The sequence below is a fragment of the Carcharhinus amblyrhynchos genome, chromosome 15, assembly GCF_965287045.1.
Source record: "Carcharhinus amblyrhynchos chromosome 15, sCarAmb.v2.hapA, whole genome shotgun sequence".
Taxonomy (NCBI): domain Eukaryota; kingdom Metazoa; phylum Chordata; class Chondrichthyes; order Carcharhiniformes; family Carcharhinidae; genus Carcharhinus; species Carcharhinus amblyrhynchos.
Genome location: NC_137338.1, coordinates 74,588,033 through 74,606,124, shown reverse-complemented (window position 1 = coordinate 74,606,124; position 18,092 = coordinate 74,588,033). Strand labels below are relative to the sequence as shown.

The 18,092-nt window shown below is 41.2% G+C and overlaps 1 protein-coding gene across 2 annotated transcripts in view; it reads right to left on the bottom strand.

Annotated features, from left to right (window-relative positions):
• Positions 1–18,092, bottom strand: part of LOC145353447 (cysteinyl leukotriene receptor 1-like) — a 176,969-nt gene that overhangs the window by 32,882 nt on the left and 125,995 nt on the right. The window contains exon 1 of one of the 2 annotated variants that reach the window (XM_080204229.1): positions 6,775–6,807. The exons of the other annotated variant lie outside the window; for it this stretch is intronic. The gene's annotated coding sequence lies outside the window, so the exon portion shown is untranslated. Of the gene's footprint in view, positions 1–6,774; positions 6,808–18,092 lie in introns of those variants that run through there. 2 annotated transcript variants of the gene reach the window in all.

Genomic DNA, 18,092 nt, shown 5'->3' with positions numbered 1-18,092 from the left:
TTAGTTCAAGAATATTATGACCCTAAGCCACCCCCGATTCTGCAGAGATACTGTTTTTACTTCACATTTAGAGAAGCAGGGGAGTCAATCACCAGATTCCTAACAAGGCTAAGACATCTGGCGGAGGCTTGTGAATTTGGGGGGACTCCGAATTCGGAGATGCTCTGAGACCGATTGGTGTGCAGAATTAACAATATGACTATACAGAAACACCTGTTGGCAGAGGTCCAGCTGAACTGTAAATTGGCATTACAGCTGGCCTTGTCGGTAGAAAAAGCGGCAAGCGGAGCGCATGAGCTCCAAGGTATCCTGATGGAGATAGAGGCCAACATCAGGGGGACTGGGTTAGGGAACTACCACTATAGGGCAGGCAACCACATAGCAGCCCTCTGAAAGGATTCAGATACAAGGGAGCCCAAGTTCGCTTATAGAACCGCACCTAGACAAAGTCAGGTTAAGCCCAGAGTGACAGCAGTTCCTGTAGAGCCCTGCCCGACACAACATTGCGATGGTTGCCAGTGTCAGGATGCATAGAGGAAAAGCAGAAAAGAACATATTGACCGAGGGATAGGAGAATACACAACCTGGAAGCTCCCCCTACCTCTGAGGAACAGCTACTGTGCGTAGTGATGATAAAATCAGAACCCACCAAATTGTCAGTGAGACTTAATGGACGTCCAATTTTAATGGAGGTTGACACAGGTGCAGCCATATTGGTCATAGGGGAGACAGTGTTTAACAAGGACGCCAACCCTTAGCCCTGACCAAAACTTCAGCAAGGCTGAGGACCTATACAGGGAAACTACTGAAAGTGATGGGTACAATCTATGTGTCAGTTGCCTATGGGAAACAATTAATTAGGCTCCATTAATGGTAGTGGAAAGTTCAGGACCAAGCCTATTGGGGTGAAATTGGCTAAAAGAGATCCAGTTAGAGTGGACAAATATCTTCCAGCTGGAAAATGGTCGCCTGATTGAGGCCCTGAGCAAATATCCAGAGGTTTTTTGGAAGGCCTAGGGACAATCAAAGGAGTCAAGACAAAATTGTACGTCGACCTGGAGGCTGTCCAAAAGTTCTACAAAATCTGACTGGTACCTTTTCCGTTAAGGGAAAAGGTCAATGCGGAAATCAAAAGGTAACAGCATGAAGGAATAATAAAGCTGGTCCAGTTCACGGAATGGGCAGTACCCGTCATTCCTATCTTAAAGCCAGATGACTTGGCGAGCCTTTGCAGCAATTTCAAACAGACAATAAATTGTTATACTCAGCTAGACAAATACCCAATTTTCAGAATTGAGGACTTGTACACAAAGTTGGCAGGAGGACTTCTAGTTACAAAACTGGACATGAGCCACATATTCCTGCAACTATAGCTGGACATGAATTTGCAAAGATTCACCACAATAATTACTCTGTAAGGCCTTTTCCATTATAAAAGATTGCCTTTCAGGGTTTTGTCAGCTTGTGCCATATTCCAAAGGACCAGGGAGAGCATCCTACAGGGGTTACCACAGGTTGCCATCTACCTAGACGATGTCCCCATTACAGGTAAAACAAGGGCAGAACATCTGCAGAACCTGGAGAAGGTTCTCAGGAGATTTGCAGTAGTGGGAGTGCCTTTGAAAAGGGAAAAATGTGTCTTTTTCGCACCACAAGTAAACTATCTCAGGTACAAAGTGTATAAGTTGGGCCAAATCCTCTGGAGGATCAGGTGCGAGCAATAAAAGATGTCTCAGCCCCCACAACCATCCAGGAGCTACAGTTGTTTTTAGGACTGATAACATACTATGGGAAATTGATGCAGAATAGGGCCTCCATTCTGCATTCCCTCCACCAGTTGCTAAAAAAGGGACAAACTTGGGACGGGGCCTTCAAGAAAATTAAACAGCAATTCTCATCCGAAAATGTACTGGTACATTATGACACCAAGAAGGAATTTGTATTTGCCTGTCAGTACCACTCACATGGAGTTAGCGTAATCCTGGCACAAAGTGGCAGAACGGACAAGAGCAGTCAATAGTGTATGCCTCCAGGACCCTGACATGGCAGAGCAAAGATATGCCTAGGTTGAAAAGGAAGGACTGGCGGTAATCTTTGCAGTTAAAAAATTTCACTAGTCTTTATAGGGATGAAAATTTACAATTGTAACAGATAATAAACCCTTCCTGGGCCTGCTGAAGGAAGACAAAGCTGATTCTTGGCATAGCATACTTGGTTTTGCAAAAGTTTACTTTGCAGAAGTTAGCATTGCAAAAGGCTGTGCAACTGCTTTGTATCCTTGCACCAGCTGATATTAAACTCCATTACTGGCTGACTACCTAAATGCATCAGATAACATTAAACCTCATTACCATATATCAATGAACCAAAAAAAAATCCTAATGCACCAAACAACACCAGACTAACTCATTAACTGAATTAAACTGAAGAGATTAGAACTGAACGTTTTGTGATTGTGAGACCATTAGGATGATTTGGCAATGAGCAAGTGATATTAAGTTAAATAAGTGCGTAAGAAAGAAGTGGGAGAGAGCCCAAAGTGTGGGGAAATGGGACCAGACTATCTGACAGGGCACAAGCCCCCAAACACCAAGATGAAAAGTGGGCTGTATAAGCAAGGGAAAGACAGATAGGAGATTCAGGAGGAGAGACAAAGGGAACTCAACTACTGATTAAAATAAAACAAAAGCACTGCAGATATTGGACATCTGAAATCAAAACAAAAAGTGCTGAAGATACTCAGCAGGCTTAGCAACATCTGTGGAGAAGGAAACAAATTTAATGTGAGTTGAATACATCTTAAGGGTTCTGAAGAGAAGTCATATGTAACTCAAACCTTTCTCTCTCCACAAGTACTGCCAAGCTTGCTAAGTATTTCCATCACTTAGCCACTGATACATGTTTTGTTATCCAATGTTTAAAGAGTACTGTGATTCCTGATTAATGCTGTAAATAATTGCTTAAGCACTAAATTATACTGATCACTGTCAACTGTCAATAAATTGTTTCTGCGACCAATTGGTATTAAATCAAACAATTCAGAATCCTGCCATGGGGTTGATCAAAGCCGGGATAGTTTCCTGGAACAGTGTGCGTTGGAGCTGACGAGGGAGCGAGCTATCTTGGATCTGGTGTTATGTAATGAGGCGGGTAGAATTAGGGACCTTGCGGTGAAGGATCCTCTTGGGGAGAGTGATCATTGTATGGTGGAGTTTCTGGTGCAGATGGAGGAGGAAAAAGTGGGTTCCCGGACGTGTGTCCTTTGTTTGAACAGAGGGGAGTACGGTAGGATGAGAGAAGAATTGGCGAATGTGGACTGGGGGAGCGCGTTGGAAGGTAGGTCTGCTGAGGAGCAGTGGAGGATCTTTAAGGAGATCTTTCTTGGACCGTAGGAGAAGAGGTAATAAGCCGTGGATAACGAAGGAGGTGAAGGAAACTGTTAAATTAAAAGCGGAGGCATTTAGAGTAGCTAAGAGTAGTGGGCGAGAAGAGGATTGGGAGAGGTTTAAATGTCAACAAAGATTGACAAAGAAGTTGATAAAGAAGGTAGTAGGAGAAACTATGAAGCTGGGCTAGCGCTTAATATAAAAAAGGATAGCAAGAGTTTTTATAAATATATAAAAAGGAAGAGGCTGGCTAGGGTGAACGTTGGTCCCTTAGAGGATGAGAAGGGGGACTTAGTGGTAGGGGATGAGGATATGGCTGAGGTCTTGAATAACTTTTTTGTTTCTGTCTTCACAGAGGAGGATGTGAATAATTTGCCGGGTGTTAGAGATGGAAAGGTGGTAGGACTGGAGAGTCTTAATGACATTACTGTTACTAGAGAGGCGGTGCTCGACAGACTGGAGGGGCTGATTGTGGACAAGTCCCCAGGACCGGATGGAATGCATCCGAGGGTTCTGAAAGAAATGGCGGAGGTGATAGTGGATGCCTTGGTGGTTATTTTCCAGACGTCGCTGGATTCCGGGGAAGTGCCGGAAGATTGGAAAACGGCTAATGTTATGCCATTGTTTAAGAAGGGTGCCAGGCAAAAGGCAGGGAATTATAGGCCGGTTAGTTTAACGTCTGTTGTAGGTAAAATGTTAGAATCCGTCATCAAGGAGGAAATAGCGAGGCATCTTGAGAGGAATTGCTTGATAGAGCAGACACAGCACGGTTTCGTTAAAGGGAAGTCGTGTCTGACAAATTTACTGGAGTTCTATGAGGATGTGTCTAGGGCAGTGGATAGAGGAGAGCCGGTGGATGTGGTCTTTCTTGATTTTCAGAAGGCGTTTGACAAGGTACCTCACAAGAGGTTATTGCAGAAGGTCAGGGGACATGGAGTTGGGGGTAGGGTGTTAGCGTGGATAGAGGATTCGTTGTCAAATAGGAGGCAGAGAGTGGGGGTCAATGGGTGCTATTTGGATTGGCAGATGGTGACTAGTGGAGTGCCCCAGGGGTCGGTGCTGGGGCCTCAGCTATTTACCATTTATATAGATGATCTGGAGGAGGGAACCGAGTGTAGGGTGTCGAAATTTGCTGATGACACCAAGATTGGTGGAACGGCAAATTGTGCGGAGGGTGTGGAGAGTCTACAGAAGGATCTAGATAGGCTGGGCAAATGGGCCAGGAAATGGCAAATGGAATTTAATGTTGGCAAGTGCGAGGTGGTCCACTTTGGTACGAATAATGGTAGGAAGGATTATTACTTACGTGGCGAAAAACTGCAGCAGGCGACGGTGCAGAGGGACCTCGGGGTCCTTGTGCATGAGTCGCAAAAACCCAGCTTGCAGGTGCAGCAGGTGGTCAGGAAGGCAAATGGGATGCTGGCCTTCATAGCGAGGGGGATTGAATATAAAAGTAGGGAGGTCTTGCTGCGGCTGTATAGGGCATTGGTGAGGCCGCAGCTGGAGTACTGTGTGCAGTTTTGGGCGCTGTACTTATGCAAGGATATTTTGGCCTTGGAGGGAGTGCAGAGGAGGTTTACTAGGCTGATGCCGGAGTTGAGGGGGTTGAGCTATGAGGAGACGCTGAATAAATTAGGCTTGTACTCGTTAGAGTTTAGAAGAATGAGGGGAGATCTCATTGAGACGTATAAGATGATGAATGGGATGGATAGGATAGAGGTGGAGAGACTCTTCCCGCTCAGAAAGGATAGTAGGACTAGGGGGCACAGCCTCAAGATAAAGGGGCGGCAGTTTAGAATGGAGTTGAGGAGGAACTTCTTCACTCAAAGGGTGGTGAATCTCTGGAATTCTCTGCCCGTTGAAGTGGTGGAGGCTACCTCGCTAAATATTTTTAAGACGCGGGTTGATGGGTTTTTGATAAGAGAGGGGATTAAGGGTTATGGGGAGAGGGCGGGAATGTGGAACTGAGCCACGACAGATCAGCCATGATCTTATTGAATGGCGGGGCAGGCTCGAAGGGCTAGATGGCCTACTCCTGCTCCTATTTCTTATGTTCTTAAATCAATTTTACAGATCTGGTGAGTACTAGATTTGGTCTACTAGAGACAAGATGCACCGCAACAACTCAATCCTCCTTCAACAAGATCTTCCAAATTTGCAACTACGCCACCATAAAGGGCAAGGGCAGTGGACATATGGGAACAGCATATGCAAGTTCTCCACTAATCTAAACTTCAAGCTATATTGCTGTTAATTCACTGACATTGGATCAAAATTCTAAAACTTCCTTCCTTACAAGACTTGTGAATATGCCAGCATTAGGTGGACTGCAGTTTTTTGAGAAGAGAGTTCACCACCACCCTCTCTCCAGGGCAATTAGCAATAGCAACAATTGTCAGCATTACCAGCAATGCCCACATTACATCAAAGAATAAAGAAGTGGCAGGTCACAGAGTAATTTGCATCTCGGAGGAGACCATTTAACCCAATGCCAACCCTCACCATGGAATCCAGTCAATCTCCCTCCTGCACTGGATCATAGTCCTGCAATTTTATTTCCTTCAAGTGCTCATCCAATTTCTCTTTGAAATCATTGATTCATTCAGCTTCCACCACCCTACTGGACAGCAAGTTCCAGGTCATTACCACTTGCTAAATAAAAAAAAGTTCCTCCTCATAGTCCCCCTGAATTTCTTGCCCAAGACTAAATTTGGGTCTCCAAGTCCTTGTGCCATCAATTAATTGGCAGAGTTTTATCTAAGCCCATCACAATCTTATATACTCCATCAAATCTCCCCTCATCTCTTTTGCATCAAGACTCAATTTTTCCAATCTAACTTTGTAACTTGAAATTCCAATCCCTGGAAATATTCAGGTAAGTCTTCTCTATACCATTTCAAGGACCCTCAGATCATTCAAAAAGTATGAAGACCAGAATTAAATGTAACACTCTAGTTAGGGCTTAAGCAAAGTTTTATAAAGGTTCAGTATAACTTCCATGCTCTTGTACTCAATATAGTGAGACCAAGATGCCATTTGTTTTATTAACCATTCAAAGGACTGATCTGGGGTTGCTGGGTTAATCCAGACATTTTTTTGAATAAAGGTATAATATTTGCAATTTTCTAGTCCTTTGTCACCACACCCATATCTAAGGAGGACTAGAAAAAGATTTTCCAACTCCCTTCTCTGAACGAGTTAAATAAACTACAATCTATTCTTGTCTGTGAACTACACATAAAGTACAAGTCCTTTCAGCAAGCATGATTTTACAAATAACTTTAAAACAAATTAACCTTGAGCTAAGTCTTTAAAAATAAATAAGGCTAAACTTTGATATCCAACAAATTTTCTTCCACTATGCAAAGGAAAGTAGCTTCAATCTTACCTGTTCAAAAAATACCTGCAAACTGCACTGTCCTCTGAGTGTAGAGCAGTTTGCTCAGATAAGTCTCGAACATTTAAAATCTGCTGAGGAAATGACTCAATTGCTTCTGAGTAATTGTCACCAATGATCACAACAGACGGTTTCTTATATCATTCCTTTAGATCTAATTTGCAGCAGCTGTACGATAGAAATCTTTTATTTGTTTTGCAGAATTGTCAAAAATGAAATTCAACAGTCAAAACAACTACTTGATGAATGATTGGGGAATTATTGCCTTTGCGGGGGTATCCTGTGCATGTGTTTAGTTTCCTGTTCTTACATTCCATGAGACAATGATATGAACATACGAATATTCAAGTCAGTAGACTATTTGGCCTGTTGAGCCTACTCTGCCATTCAATAAGATTGTGGCTAATATAACTTTAACTTCAGCTTCACATTCCTATCGACCCCAAATAACCTTTCTCCTCTTTGTTCATCAAGAATCTATCTATTGCTGCCATAAACATATTCAAATACTCTTACCTCAATCACTATTTGTGGAAGAAAATACCAAACTCTCAAAAAGTTTTGAGAGAAAAAAAATGTCATCTCGGTCTTAAATGGGCGACTCTTGTTTTTAAACAGTGACCTTCAGTTCTTGATTCTTCCACAATAGGAAACTTATGGACCCTCTCCACATCCACTTGTCAAGTCCCCTCAGGATCTTATATATATATGTCAAGTCACCTCTTACTCTTCTAAACTCCCAACAGATACAAGCCTAGCCTGTTGAGCTTTTCTTCATAAGACAACCTGTCAATTCCAGGTATTAGTCTTAAACTGGGCGTCACGATGACATAATGGTTAGCACTATTGCCTCATAGTGCCAGGGACCTGCATTCGATTCCACACTTGGGTGATTGTGTCGAGTTTATATGTTCTCCTCATGTCTGCATGGGTTTCCTCCAAGTACTGCGGTTTCCTCCCACAGTCCTAAGGTGTGCAAGTTAGGTGGATTAGCCATGGGAATTACACGGGGTTATGGGGATAGGGCTGGGGTTGGGTCTGGGTAAGATGCTCTTTCAGAGAGTTGATGCAGACAATAGGCTGATTAGTCTCCTTCTGCACTGTAAGGATTCTATGGTTCTATAATAAACCTTCTCTGAACAGCTTCCAATACATTTACATATTTCCTTAAATAAGACCAATATTGTACACAATATTCCAGATGTGGTCTCATCAATGTCATGTATAACTGAAGCATAACCTCTCTACTCTTGTATTTAATTCCACTTGTAATAAACAATGATACTCTATTAGCTTTGCTAATTGCTTACTGTACCTGCATGCTAATGTTTTGTGATTCATAAACCAGAATACCCAGATCCATTTTAGAATTAAAAGATACTAAATACATCTAATTTAATTTAGAGTCAAACTTGTACAGGTATGATCATAAGGAAATGTAATTGCAATTAGCAATATATAAAATTGTTCACAAAATGATATGAAGTGTGAAACCAATATACAAGTGGTGTGACAAATCAGAAATTAACTTTTGATACTTAAACTGCGACAAGATCTCATTTAATATGAGTACTGAAATTGCATTCACAGTTTGTAAAAACTGAATTGTGTTGTTTTTCTGTATCGCTTCAGTTAGAATGTGTAATTGAAAAGGTAAGGAGCCATATTCATATTTATAGTGGTCTAGGTGAAGAAATCCATTCAGATTTACAGTAGAGTCCATAACAAACTATGTTGAGATTAATAGTGGGTCATGTGATGAAGTACGTTGGGGAATTACATTTCAATTTATAGTCAGGTAGCTAAGGAATAATATTTAAATTTACAATGGGTTATATGAAAAACTGTCTTAATGGCTACATCTCAGATTTTTTAGCTGGAGTGTGATTGAGGAGAAAAGTGAAATTTGGGAGTATCATCACTCAAATACCAAGGGCATGAGTACAAAAATTAAGCCTGACAGTTCAGCACAATGCTGATTGTGAATTGCACTATTGGAGTTGTCACCTTTGGGATAAGAGGTTAAACTAAGTCCCCATCTGCCTGTTTGGTTGATATAAAAGATCCTATGGCACTACTTTGAAGATGAGCAGGGAAGTTCTCCCTGGTATTCCGGTTATTCATGAAGACCTCATCTCAGCCTTGTTCCTTGCCTTAGGTGAGGTGACCCTCAGATTAAATCACCACCAGTTAGCACTCCCCCTCAAAGGGGAGAGCAGCCCAAGGTCATTTGGGACCATGGCAACTTTACCTTTCCCTGGCCAATCTTTATCCCTCAATAAACATAAAAGTAGATTGGATCATTATGACATTGCTGTTTGTCAAGTTTGTTCAGCGCAAATTAAATGTGTTTCCTACATGGAATAGTGGCTGCACTTGAAAAGTACTCCATTAGATGTATTTTGAGATATCCAGTGATCATGAAAGGCACTATATAAATCAGAGGTTTCCAAACTATGGGTCATGACCCTAGTGGGGTTGAGGGCCGAGACTTTAGGGTTCCAAGCTCCAAAGTTCCATGAAGCTCACGCTGAGTTTTAACAGCTGTGAGACCCCTTTAAATGTTTTTTTTATTGGAGGGCGAGTCTTAATCAATCATTTCTCTGTGGCCTGATTACTATGATACTCACAGCCTGCAAAAACAAAGCGGGTCTTTACTTTTATCAGAGCAAATCAGCCCTCTCACCCACCTGCTCAACAATTCTCCAACATCCAACTCCATCGCTTAACAATTCTCTCTTCCCCTGCTCTCCCCCTGATCACTGAACAACTCAAACCCTCCTCACCTACCCCGTTTTCAATCTAGAGTCACATGAAGTCTGAGACATTAAAACGAGATAACATCAGGAAAAAGTTTTGAAAGCACTGATATAAATGCAAGTCTTTCTTTATATGAAATTAGTGCATGCAATTCCAATTTCTGGAAATTCTAATGGAGATCTATTCCATAATATTAAAGACAGGTAAATGCTTATATAACACACAATAAAGAAACAAAGTGACAGATGCCTCATAGGTCATAACATTTTGCAAAATAATTTATTAAAATTGCACTCACCCATAATACATGCTATGGGCTTTTTCATGGCAAGATCTTATCAGCCAACAATGTGCCCTGGGATTTCTCCAAACTAGGCCTAATAAATCAAACTGAAAAAGTGTTAACATGTGCAAAGTATCATATGGAACATTATATTCAATGTCAGGTACTGAAAACAAAATAAAGAGAGGAGACAAAATATTGGATTAAGAGATAGTAATAAGAGACTGAAATTTTAAGAAGTACTTTCTATATTTTCAGTAAAAATTAAAATCTGAAGTACTGAGACTCCAGACTTGTGTTAGATCCATATGACATGAAGAGAAATCTAAAACTTTGTTCTTTTGCCATGTTTAAAAATAGACTTTCCATTGAAGCAAAAAAAAAGCTGTTACCAATCACTGGTGACAGAACTGGCCCATTTTCTGGGAGCCACTGCCAGAAGTTAAAAGAACAAAATAATTCCTCTTTCAGCCTATGGAATCTCACACCGCATTGTAAAGACCCTTTGTAACCAATGAACACACATGAAGACAAACTGGCTCCCCAACCTGAACGATGACAAAAGAGAGAGATCAAAACTCATACTGCTTGCAGAGCTGTTAACAGACTCACCTCACAATTGGGATTGTCTGGGTCCATTTCAAATAGGAGCAAACAATAGAATTCTGGCCAGAAGCACAGAAATTGATTGTTAAGCTGCAATTTACCATTTATAGCCTCACAAGACCCAAGTCTCTGGCCTTTTGAACAATTTAAACATTATGGGGGCGAATTTCCCAAAAAAAACCTAAGTGCCCAATTTTTTGGGCAAACTTAGTTGGTTGAGTTTCCAGCACACTGTGCTTCATAGAGTCCGCTGAGGGATTCAGTCAAATTCCAGCCGAGAGGCCGTCAGTAGCATTCTGGGTGGGCCACTGCACATGGGCCAATCTTCCAGGAGGAAGATCAGCGCACGTGAACTGACCTCCCCGTTGTCAGCCTCCTGATGGCTTACCCAATCCCCTTCACCAATCGCTGGTTCCGATCACTGGCCAACGATACTGTTCTGGGCTTGCTAATGAGATTTAAATGTCAATTTCAATATGATAATCAGCCTTACACTGTTTTCTGGCGTGAGGCTGATTACACCATAAAAGACGGCCTGAGAAAATAGCCCTCCGGCCAGTATTTCCTGGCCTATTGCACAACTGGAGTAGCACAGTGAGCGGAGAAAATCTTTTTGCATCTTAACTAGGTATTTCTGAGATGTCCTGTTTTTATGGATTTTAGATCTAAGGACAGAGGGGGGTCACAGTCTCTCAGTTGGATTATTGCTATTTGTGCATCTTGCATCCTAAATTAATGCTCTTGCATCCCAAAGTTAACTATGAGCTCAGCAATGTCCTGGGAACATGCCCCCTAGTTCTAGTTTCACCCGCCAGTGGAAACAACTTCCCTGCTTCTAGCTTATCTATTCCCTTCTTAATCTTACATGTTTCTATTAGATCTCCCCCCATTCTTCTGAATTCCAATGAGTATAGCCCCAGTCTACTCAGTCTGTCTTCATTAGCCAACCCTCCCAATTCCGGAATCAACCTAGTGAATCTCCTCTGCATCACTCCAGTGCCAGTATATTCTTTCTCAAGTAAGGAGACCAAAACTGTACACAGTACCCCAGGTGTGGCTTCACCAGCAGCTTAATTACCTGCTGCATCTGCAAACCAGCTCCTTGTGATTCTGGCACAAGGACACCCAGATCCCTCTACACAGCAGCATGCTGAAATTTTTTTACCACTTAAATAATAGTCCATTTTGCTGTTACTCCTACCAAAATGGATGACCTCACATTTACCAAAATTGTACTTCATCTGCCAGACCCTCGCACACTCATTTAGACTATCTACATCCCTTTGCAGACTTTCAGTGTCCTCTGCACACTTTGCTCTGCCACTCATCTTAGTGTCATCTGCAAATTTTGACACACTACACTTGGTTCCCAACTCCAAATCATCTATATAAATCGTAAACAATTGTGATCCCAACACTGATCCCTGAGGCACACCACTAGTCACTGATCACCAACCAGAAAAACACCCATTTACCCCGACTCTTTGATTTCTGTTGGTTAACCAATCTTCTATCCATGCTAATACATTACCTGTAACACAGTGCACCTTTATCTTATGCAGCAGCCTTTGGTCAAATGCTTTCTGGAAATCCAGAGACAGCTCATCCACAGGTTCCCCATTGTCCACTGCGCATGTAATGTTCTCAAAGAATTCCACCATATTAGTCAAACATGACCTGCCCTTCAAGAACCCATGCTGCATCTTACCAATGGGACAATTTATATCCAGATGTCTCACTATTTCTCCCTTGGTGATAGATTCAAGGAATCATTTTCCCTACTACAGAAGTTAAGCTAACTGGCCTATAGTTACCTGCTTTTTGTCTACCTCCTTTTTTAAATGGTGGTGTTACATTTGCTGTTTTCCGATCTGCGGAACCACTCCAGAGTCCAGCGAATTTTGGTAAATTACCACTAGTATATTTACTATTTCCCCCGCCATCTCTTTTAGTACCCTGGGATGCATTCCATCAGGGCCAGGAGACTTGTCTACCTTTAGCCCTATTAGCTTGCCCAACATTACCTCTTTTGTGATAATGACAGTTTCCTGCCATAACCTTCCTGTCATCAATTTTTGGCATGTTATTTGTGTCTTCCACTGTGAAGACTGACACAAAATACCTGTTCAATGCCTCAGCCATTTTCTTATTTTCAGTTATTACATCCCCCTTTTCATCCTCTAAAGGATCAATGTTTACTTTAGCCACTCTTTTTCATTTTATATATTTGTAGAAACTTTTGCTATCTTTTTATATTCTGAGCTAGTTTACTCTCATAATTCATCTTACTTTACTTTATAGCTTTTCTCGTGGTTTTCTGTTGACCTTTAAAGATTTCTCAATCTTCTAGTTTCCCACTAATCTTTGCCACTTTATATCTGCTTTTTCTTTAAATTTGATAACCTCCTTTATTTCCTTAAATATCCATGGCTGATTATCTCTTTTTCTACAGTCCTTCCTTATCATTGGTATATACTTTTGCTGAGCACTGTGAAAGATTGCTTTGAAAATCCTCCACTGTTCCTCAATTGTCCCACCATAAAGTTTTTGCTCCCAGTCTACCTTAGCCAATGCCGCCCTCATTCCTTTGTAGTCTCCTTCGTTTAAGCACAAGACACTGGTGTTGGATTTTACCTTCTCACACTACATTTGTATTTTAAATTCAACCATACTGTGATCACTTCTTTTGAGAGGATCCCTAACTGTAAGGTCACTGATTATTCCTGTCTCATTAAACAGGACTACATCTAGGATAACTTGTTCCCTTGTAGTTTCCATTACATACTGTTCAAGGAAGCTATCGCAGATACATTCTGTGTCTTTGTCCTCAAGGCTGCCTTGACTGACCTGTTTTGACCAATTGATATGTAGATTAAAATCCCCCATGATAATTGCTGTACCATTTTTACATGCATCAGTTATTTCTTTGTTTATTTCTTGCCCCACCGTGATGTTATTATTTGGTGGCCTATAGACTACACTTATCAGTGACTTTTTCTTCTTACTATTTCTAAGTTCCATCCAAATGGATTCAACCTTTTTATCCATAGAACCTATATCATCTTTCACTACCACCCTGATGTCATCCTTAAATTCCAACCATCATTTTGTAAATTGAGTTTGTGTCTTTATATGTACTGTTTGTGAACAGAACTCCCACTTACCTGCGCAGCGCTCTGAAAGCTAGTGGTCAGAACTACCAAATAAACCTGTTGGACTTTAATCTGATGTTGTGAGACTTCGTACTGTGTCATCCTTAAACATCAGAGCTACACCACCACCCTTACCTTCCTGTTGGTCCCTCCAAACAGTCTGATACCCCTGGATATTTAACTCCCAGTCATAACCATCCTGCAACTATGTCTTTGTAATGTCCACCAAATCATACTCGTTTGCAATGATTTGTGCCATCAACTCATTTACCTTGTTTCGAATGCTGTGAGCATTCAAATAAAGTGCCCTTATGCTAGTTTTTGTACCTTTTTTTGAATTCTAACATTTTCATTAATAACATCTCCCAAGTTCTCCCTTCTTTTAACTTTTTTCCTGATTTTTGATGTCGTTGGAACCTTCTCCCCAATTTTGTCTTTGCTCTCTCCTTCTCGGACTCCTTACATAGGTTCCCATCCTCCTTGCAAATTAGTTTAAACTCTCCCCACCCGCTCTAGCTAACACTCCCCCTAAGATATCAGTCCCAGTCCTGCCCAAGTGTAACCCATCCAATTTTTACAGGTCCCCCCTCCCCCAGAACCGGTCCCAATGCCCCAGGAATCTGAAATCTTCCCCCGTCACCATCTCCTCAGTCACATATTTATCTGATATATCCTGTCATTTCTACTCTGACTAGCATGTGGCACGCTTAGTAATCCTGAGATCACTACTTTTGAGACCCAATTTCTTAACTTTCTTCCTAGCCCCCTGTATTCTGCTTTCAGGACCTCATCCCTTTTTTACCTATGTTATTTATACCAATGTGCATTATGACCACTGGTTGTTAGCCCTCCCCTTCAGAGTGACCTGCAGCCGCTCTGAGACATCCTTGACCCTAGCACCAGGGAAACAAAATATCATCCTGGAGTCTCATTGTGGCTACTGAAATGCATATCTATTCCCCTTACAGTTGAATTCCCAAAACTATTGCACTGTTATACTTTCTACCGTCCCCTTTGCAGTAGAACCAACCATGGAACAATGAGTTTGGCTGCTGCTGCTTTCCCTAGAGAGGTCATTCCCCTCAACAGTATCCAAAGACATATATCCCTTCCTGCCTGCGGAGTCTGAGCCTGCAGTGTGACCACCTCTCCACACGTGCTATCCACGATATTCTTTGACTCGTGGATGCTCCACACTGTCTCCAACCATCGCTCCCGCTCTGAAACTTGACCTTCCAGGAGCTGTAGCTGGAGACACTTCCTACACACATGCTGAGCAAGGGGACTGGAACTGTCTCCAGCCTGCCACGGAGCAAGAGGAGCAAACTACGGCTTGGAGCACTCCAGTCATGTCTTACCCCTTTAAATTAAACTTTTGAAAGATGTTTTATTTCAGATTATATCCAATTTTCCAGAACCCTTCTTTCCTGCTCCTTGTTACTACCGAATATAACCTTTTCAAACTATGATCCAGATAAATTACACAGAAACACTATTCCCCTAGTGGCTCTGGCTTAATTTGGGCCTATTAATTGATTGTAGATCTCCACTAATGTAAGGATTTCCCATTCTTCATCGCCTATTACAAATATGTGTAATCCTTTCTTATTGCGACTTGTGGCATTTTCTGATTTTTAAAAATTATTTCATGGAATGTGGGCATCGCTGGCAAGACCAACATTTGCTGCATATCCCTAATTATTCTTGAATTGAGTGGCTTGATAGGTCATTTAAGAAGCCAATTAAAAGTCAATCACATTGTTGTAGATCTGGAGTCACGTGTAGGTCAGATTAGATAAGGAAGGCAGATGAGGATGGCAGATTTCCTCCCTAAAGGTCATTAGTGAACCAGATGGGTTTTTATGACAATCAGTGATAGCTTCATGGTCAACTTGCATCGTTAGTATTCAAAATATGTACAGAAGACTGGAACAGAACCAGGAATTTGGCTTAAATGTGTTTCGAGGACTCGATGCTGCAGCCATAACAGAATAGTCATCACTGAAGATGGGAGGAAGGGTCAGGAATGGAGTGTCTGATCATAGTGCCAAGGGGATGGTAACATATGTATCAATTTGGGGAGCTGTCGTGCAACAGACCAATTTGGGGTTATTGGGTTATTGTTTGTGCTTCAGAAATATCTGTCATTTTTGATTTTTCCTATAAAGTGCCTTCTCCTTTCAATAAAGTTATATTTCTTTTTATTTATTTTCCTTTTATGTTAACAATTATGATTGTCATGTCATTATTATAATCATTATTCAATATTCAAAAAAATGTGCTTTAACACATTACTTGTCATAGTCACTCATTTCTGTCAGTTACAGCTCCAAACCTAAGTGAGATTCAGTGGGATTCTCACATGGCCCATTACACGAAACAAAGATAAATTACATCATCTTCCATTGTTCTTCAGGTGTCTTTACAAGCAACAGTTAGAGAACTATAGACAAGAAACAAAAGTAAAGAAAACAATAGTTTGCACAATTAAAACTTCAACATTATACAGCAGAAAAGGAGACAGCATATCTCTCCTATTTATCCTTTTCATTTTCTTTAACTAATTTTCAGTTTCTGGTGTTTGATATTTGAAAAAGGTCAGTAAAATGTGTCTTTAATTTGATTTTCGTAGTAGCTTTCTTAAACTCTGGTACAAGTGTTTTGAAATTGTCAAATTGGATTTCTGCCAGACTTTTTCAAGGCTGAGGCTTATCTCTCACAAGACCTGTACTTCTGCAAAAATAACTTCTTAAAAGGCAACACTCACATTTAAAATTAAATATGTAGGTGTAATTCAGTTTTTACGTTTTTTTCTGGCTCAGTGATCAAATTCATACTGTTTCAGAATATTTAGAGTCTGCTGAGGTAAGGGAAAGGCTAACTTTATTGGAATATCTCTTACTGTGTCTACATCTTACCACAAGAGTCTGCAGATGTGAGCAAAGTCATGAAATATTGCATCAGTTCCTCTGTTGATGTACACTTTGTCTCATTAGCATTTATACACTTAAACCCTTCTCCTGCATCTCCCCCAAGTCTCTGATTCTACCCATTGTGCTATATCTCCTCCCCAAGTTTCTGACTTCCATTCCTTTTTATAGGGACAATTGCTGCAGCGGTTTCTCTTGTCTACTTGACTGATCCTCTGTTTCTCTGGAAGTGATTGTGAATTTGTTTGATTGAGTAGGTGACTGCTTCAAATGTATATGAGGTTATTTTTGGGCGGCAAGTAGTGTGCGTTTGTTCCATCTCACTGTACCATTTTTAGTTTGAAGGAGGTAGGACTGTGGAACGGGTGTATGTTCAACCACTTGTACATAGTGATCTTCCTCTAGGATCCAAATGGGTTCTCCTGGTTGAACGTCTTTAAAGTTGCATGTTTTATGACATTTGTCATAGTTCCACATGGAAAAGTACTCATCTTGTCTCCTTATGATGACTAGCACAAGTAATGTATTTTGATATTATCTTGCCCAATGACTTTGAGAAATCTGGCCATCAAATAGAATGTCTTGCTCCAATTCAACATTTTGTGATGCCAGATTGCTCTTGCTGCAACTGTTGCAGGAGATTGAGTCTTAGAACTTCCAATATAACCCTCTCTGTCATAGAGTAAAACATAAACTCTGTCCTCACTGATCAGAGTACTCTCTGAGACTGGGATCGTGTGGCATATATGCTGGTTATCCTTTGATTCAGTACTCTTCTACCTGAGCACATTTAATTTCTGTGAGTCTTTAATTTTGTTCAGTTGTTGAGTGGTTGCCAGTAGAGCTGTAATTGTTGTCAATGCAAACTGTTTCTACCTCTTTGACAAGAGCTCTAGCACCTTGTTTAGACCTTGCCACTGGAACATGGGAGAAAGCATTTGCTGTGTTCAGCTGCTTTCCTGGAGCAGATGTCCATACAATAAACCTCATCCTCATCCTCAGTGTGTATCGCTGTATCATGGAGGCATCTTTGCTAACTCTTTAGAATTTAAGAACGTCACTAAAAGTTTGTGGTCTGTCTCTAACTTGAAGTGGAAACCGAGATCATATCTGCAAATGTTTCATGAGCCCATTTGGCAGAAATACTTCTTTTGCTATTCAGTCTCTGTAAGTGAACAGGATGCATATTAAACTGGCCCATGTTTCATATCTGTATCTGAAACAGCACATCTCCCAATTCTGTAGAAGATACATCTGCAGCAACGATAGTAAGTAGTTCTGAGTCACAGTAAGCTAAAAATATCTGGTGATATCAGCATCTCTTTGGTTGTCTCAAAAGACCTCTAGGATATTGCTTCTGAGCACCAGTTTTATCTTAAGAGTTGAATTAGCAGCTCATTGACAATAGCTCAATTAGGCAAGAACAATCCAACTTAGTTGGCACCTCACCGGACCACGTGGTCCAGGGCCATACCATCTATGATGTCTGAGACTTTTTTCTTTATTCCCAGAGGGCTAGAACTGATCCACTATTCTGAGGGCTGATCTGTTCACTGTCTTCCTCTCTCTTGATGTAGC